The sequence below is a fragment of the Apteryx rowi genome, unplaced genomic scaffold (assembly GCF_003343035.1).
Source record: "Apteryx rowi isolate R43461 unplaced genomic scaffold, aptRow1 scaffold_405, whole genome shotgun sequence".
Lineage (NCBI taxonomy): Eukaryota > Metazoa > Chordata > Aves > Apterygiformes > Apterygidae > Apteryx > Apteryx rowi.
In genome coordinates, this window is record NW_020450580.1 from 232,741 (window position 1) to 237,505 (window position 4,765).

A 4,765-nucleotide genomic window follows, 5' to 3' on the forward strand; every position below is an offset into this window, starting at 1 on the left:
CGGGGCGCTTTGGCCCCTGGCAGCGGCGCAGCCGTCACCCCCGTCACGGTCCTCTGGCCTCTCGGGGAGTCCCGGGGCCACTGTGCTCCGCAGAGCCGCCCGGGGGGCTGCGCTGGGCCCCCACGCTCCTCTGCGCCGCCTTGTACCGGCTCCCGGGGGGCTGGTGGAGGCGACCCGTCGGCCAGGGCACCTCGAGCCCCGGGCCCTGCGGAGGGCTCTCCGGCACGGGCCGGCTCCCGCCTCCGTCCTCCCTTCCTGGGCTCCGTGACCGCGTGCCATTGTGGAGCACCGCCAGCACTCGCAGGACTGTGGAGGCGGAGCGGTGCCGGCTTCCCCCTCCCTCGCCGCGGAGCCCCCCGGCTCTGCCCGCCGTGCGGTCAGCCTGACCGGGGCTGCGGCGTCACCCTTGGCTTCCCGAGCCCCGGCCGCGGTCCAGCACGGCTCTGGGAGGGGCTGCCGTGCGGCCGTGCCGGCGGCGTCGGGGCTGCGGGCTCCAGACACAACAGTTTGCAGGCAGGGGAAAAAATTCCCCCGTGCGGCAGCCCAGCGGGAGAGCCGGGACACGTGTTGCCCCCCACTGGTCTCCCTCGCTCTTCCTCCGCATTCGAGCGTGGCCACGACCCCGGCAGCATCCTCCCTCGCTCCCACCATCCCCAGAGCCCCCGGCGAAGAGGGCAGCTCTCCCGGCTCTGGGGTGCGGTGGGATGTAGCCGGCGGTGCGTGGGGGCCGCGCCGGGAGAGGGGGCTGGAGGAGGGCAGCGGCTGCCCCTTCCCCTCGCCACCCGTCCCGGCAGCCCGCGGAGCTGCCCTTGCAGCCTCCTTCCCCAAAAAGCAGCCGGGGCCGTGCTGGCACTTGGGTGGTCTCCCCCCTTCACCCCAGGCGGGCTGGTGGTGGCTGCGGGGCCCGTGGGAGGGTGGGTGGTTTGGGTGCCGGTGCCGCGCGGCGGGGGAGCCGGCGGTGGCTGGTGCTGGGAGACATTCCTGGAGCGTGTCCTGACCGGCCCCCACGGCAGGCGAGGTTCCCGCTCCGGCCCGGCCAGCTGCTCCTCCCCACGCTTCCCTGCCTCGCTAACCGCAGCGCCGGCTCCCCCCTGCTCCCCTCCCGGGGACCCCCTCGCCTGCCTGCCCCCTGCTCCCAAACTCCCGCGGAGGCAGAGCCCCTCGTTGGCCGGCTGTGCCTCGGGGCTGCCGCTCATCCAGCCCGGCATGCCCGGATTTGGCTGGTGTTAGCTGAGGACTGACCAGCTCGTGACTGCACGGAGGTTGCTGCCCCTTCTGCTTTTTCTTCTGGGGGCAGCAAGTCCCTTCCCAGCCCAGGAGCTCCCCAAGGCGCCAGCCCAGCCGCGCACCCGCGTTTGCCCCGCCGTGCCACGGGGTTGCCTCCTCGCGCAGGGCTCCCCGGCAGCGCCCGCGGCCACGGCCGGGCGGCGTGAGTCACCGTCTGCTCCGCTGCGCAGGCATCAGCGCAGCTGCCGGGGGCACCGCCGGCTGCCGTCCCCGGCCTCCCCTGCCGCCGCGGTGCCATCCAGGAGCAGAGTCCAGGTGCATCTGCCTGCCAGGCCCTCCCGTCCGCAGCTAGCATCCAGCACTCAGCTCCCTCCCCACCTGAGGGCTGGGGGCTCCCGAATTTAATAGTGCCGGAGATGGGGACGGCTTCCCCCAGCACCCCCTTCCTGCGCCCACCGCCCCAGCCGGTGCTGGGGCAGCGCCCGTGCTGGGTCGGGGCTGACGGCAGCAGCCGCTGCGCTTGGCGCACGTGGGCAGAGGGCTGCCGGACCCAGGGCCGCGAGCCCCGCGGCTCACGCTGCCGCGAGCGGGTGCCCGGGCCACGGTTCAGCTCTGCCGAGTGACTCGTTTCCTGCCCTCCTGGTTCGGAGCTCGTACCCTCACCTTGAGCCGCAGGAAGCAAGGTCCTCGTTCCGCATCAAGCCGGCGATGGGGACGTCCAGGCGGCGAGCGCAGGGCTTGGGCGCACGCGGGAAATGCATGCGGTGGCCGCTCGCCTTTGCTTCCCCGGGTGGACCAGGGGCTGGTTTCGGCGGGGGGGAGCTGCCGGGCCTTGGAGCCGTGGCGCACTGGGGCCGGGAGCTGGCATGCCTGGGGCTGGCGCGACCGTCCCGTGGGGTGCAGAGCCGGCGCAGGGCGCTGCCGGGCTGGATGCTGCCGGGGCGAGACGGGAAACACAGGGCACACGGGGCCCAGGAGATGCTCCGAGGATTACGGGCTCGCGGCGGGCCGGGGCGGAGGGGGCTGCAAGGCAGCTCAGGCCGTGCACGTGTGCCACGGCGGGCACGCGGCCGGCTGGCGAGCGGGGCTGGCCGGGGCGAGGGGCTGCGTTCAGCCCCAGCAGCGTCGAGGAAGAGTCAAAGCGCTCCGCTCCGGGGCACGCCGGGACGGCACATGGGGAATCCCAGGGCTGGGCTGCCTTGGGGGGGGGGGTTTGCACACCAGGGACCTGGATGCAAACCTGTGAGACTTGGGATGGGGCCGCTGGCTGTTCAGGAGGTTCCCGGAGTGGACGGAGGGAGGGGACCATGCCCCAGGCTTTGGCTGCGGGTCGCAGGGAGGGAGGCAGGGAGCGGGAAGAGGGATGAGGCTTTGGCACCGGAGCGTGGGGCCGGCGGGGTGGACGGGGCGCAGATCCCTCGAGTTGCTCTCCCGCGGGGCCCGGGGAGGGCGGAGGGGAGGGGGGGCCCTCGGCGCTGACGCAGGCCCTCGCCAGCCGGGGCCCGGCGTGCCGCGGTGCGGGGCAGCCGCGTGACTCACTCGCACCTGGTGCGCTCGCCGTGCCGAGGCGGCGCCGTCCCCGCGCCCGGGGCCACGGATTCCTCCCTCGCGCTGGTATGCGGGGGCACCCCGCGCCTCGCGGGCAGCCGGGAAACGCCGCGGGGGGCCTCCTGCCGCCACCGCCGGCACAGGCGCTCCGATTTGGGGGGACCCGGCACCCCCGCCTGCCCCCCTCCAGTTCCCGCGGGGTGCCCCGGCGCCTTCACCTGCGGAGCCCGCTCTGCCGCACCGCCGGCTCTGCCCCCGTTAGCGAGGGGAGATCCGAGCCGCCCGCGGCCCGGCTGCTCCGCCAGCTCCGGGCCCTGGGCCGGGCGCCGAGCCCTTGGCAGCCCCCTCCACTCCTTGTTTAACGAAGCCCCTTGTCTAATTGGGACAGGCCGCCCTGCCTTCATTAAGCGAGCTCAGGAGGGAGGAGGGCTTGGGGACTGGTCCTGACCTGGGGACACCGCATCTAGGGCCGGACCCGCGGAGCTGGGCAGGGAGAAATGCACGGCCACGGTGAACTTCGGAGCGGGCAGGCCAGGTTTGGGGGCCGGGGCTGGGGCCTAACGAAGGGAGGGCTAGCGAAGAGAAGGGGATGCACTGCTCGCTGCGCCTTTAAGAAGAGTGGGGGCACAGCCGCTCCTCCCCTGCTTGGGAACAGTGTGTGCCTGGGAAAGTTGCCTGCAGCCAGCCCCGGAGCATCTTTGCTCGGCGGCAGGTGGCCCTGCCCCGGGCGCCCGGCTCTGAGGTGGCCCCGGGCCCCTGGGCTCGCTCCCCTCGCTGCCTGCGGGAAGATGCCCCCGGACCTGCCCGCTGCCCCGCYGGGAGTCGCAGGGGAGCCCCTGGGCCGGTGGCCCCGCGCGGCCCCGCGAGGGTGCAGGTACGCGGGGTGCGGGGCCAGGCGGGTGCCTGCAGGGAGCAGGGTGCAGGCTGCCGGCACGGGGCAAGCGCTGGGGGCCTGCGAGCCTGGCTCGGCCCCGGGGCGGCAGGCACTGACGGAGGGGAGCGGGGAGCGGCAGGGTGCCGTAGGGCGCCCCGGAGCTAGAGGCCTGCTGAGAGGCAGGGCTGCACCCTGGGGAGAGGAGGAGCAGGAGCCCACGTGTGCATGCTCCGGGCACAGCCCCGCCGGCTGCGGCAAGGTTGGGGGTGCCCCCCCGGGGTGCCATGGGGTCCCCGGTCCCCCCACAGGCATTGGGAGCTGGGGCCAGCCGCGCCAGGCCATGCCGGAGCGGAGTCGCCTCCGTTTAGCCTCCTCGTGAGCTGGAGTCACGGCGCAGGCGGTTTTCCCGCGCGTTCCTCCATCTTCGGGGCAGGCCGCAGCCGCCGGGCTGCTCCACACCTCGCCTTTCCCGGCACAAGCAGTGCCCTGTGTTGCCCGAGGTCCCGGGGAACACTTCCACGTGGGTTTGATGGACGTGTGTGGCCGGCTCCTGGTCCCAGAGCCGTTCACTATGTTCCTGGGAACATCCAGGACAGAGATGTCAAAGGGGAAACTGCCTTGAGACTAACCAGGGCCTTTTCAGCTCTGCCCTGAGGTTTCGGTCATCACGAGCCCCACGGAAAGCCTTCCCCACGGGCCCGATTCCCTCTCGGGATGGCTGCGGGGCATCGTGCCGGGCTGCTGGACCAGGCTCAGGGGGCGCAGAGCCCTCCAGCCCGGGTCCTGGGCGCAGCCCATGGCGGCAGCGGCTGCTCCCGGCGCTCCTTCCCCGCGGCGGGGTGTTGTGGCAGGGGGCCTGCAGCCCCCGCGTGGCTCCGCGCACCCAGGCCTGGGCTTGGAGCCTGGCGGCCACGGAGCCACAACGGTGCCGGAGGCCCACGCGGGAGCGGGGCACAGCGCGGGGCCGGTCGGGCGCCCGCAGTGACTGCTGCGCCCCGGAGGCGCGGGGTGCGCGGGGCAGGACCTGCGCGACGGCGGGGCAGCAGTGCCAGGGGCGGCGTTTTGGGGCGGGGGAGGGGAGGACAACGAGACCATCCTTCCTCCCCGAATCCGCGC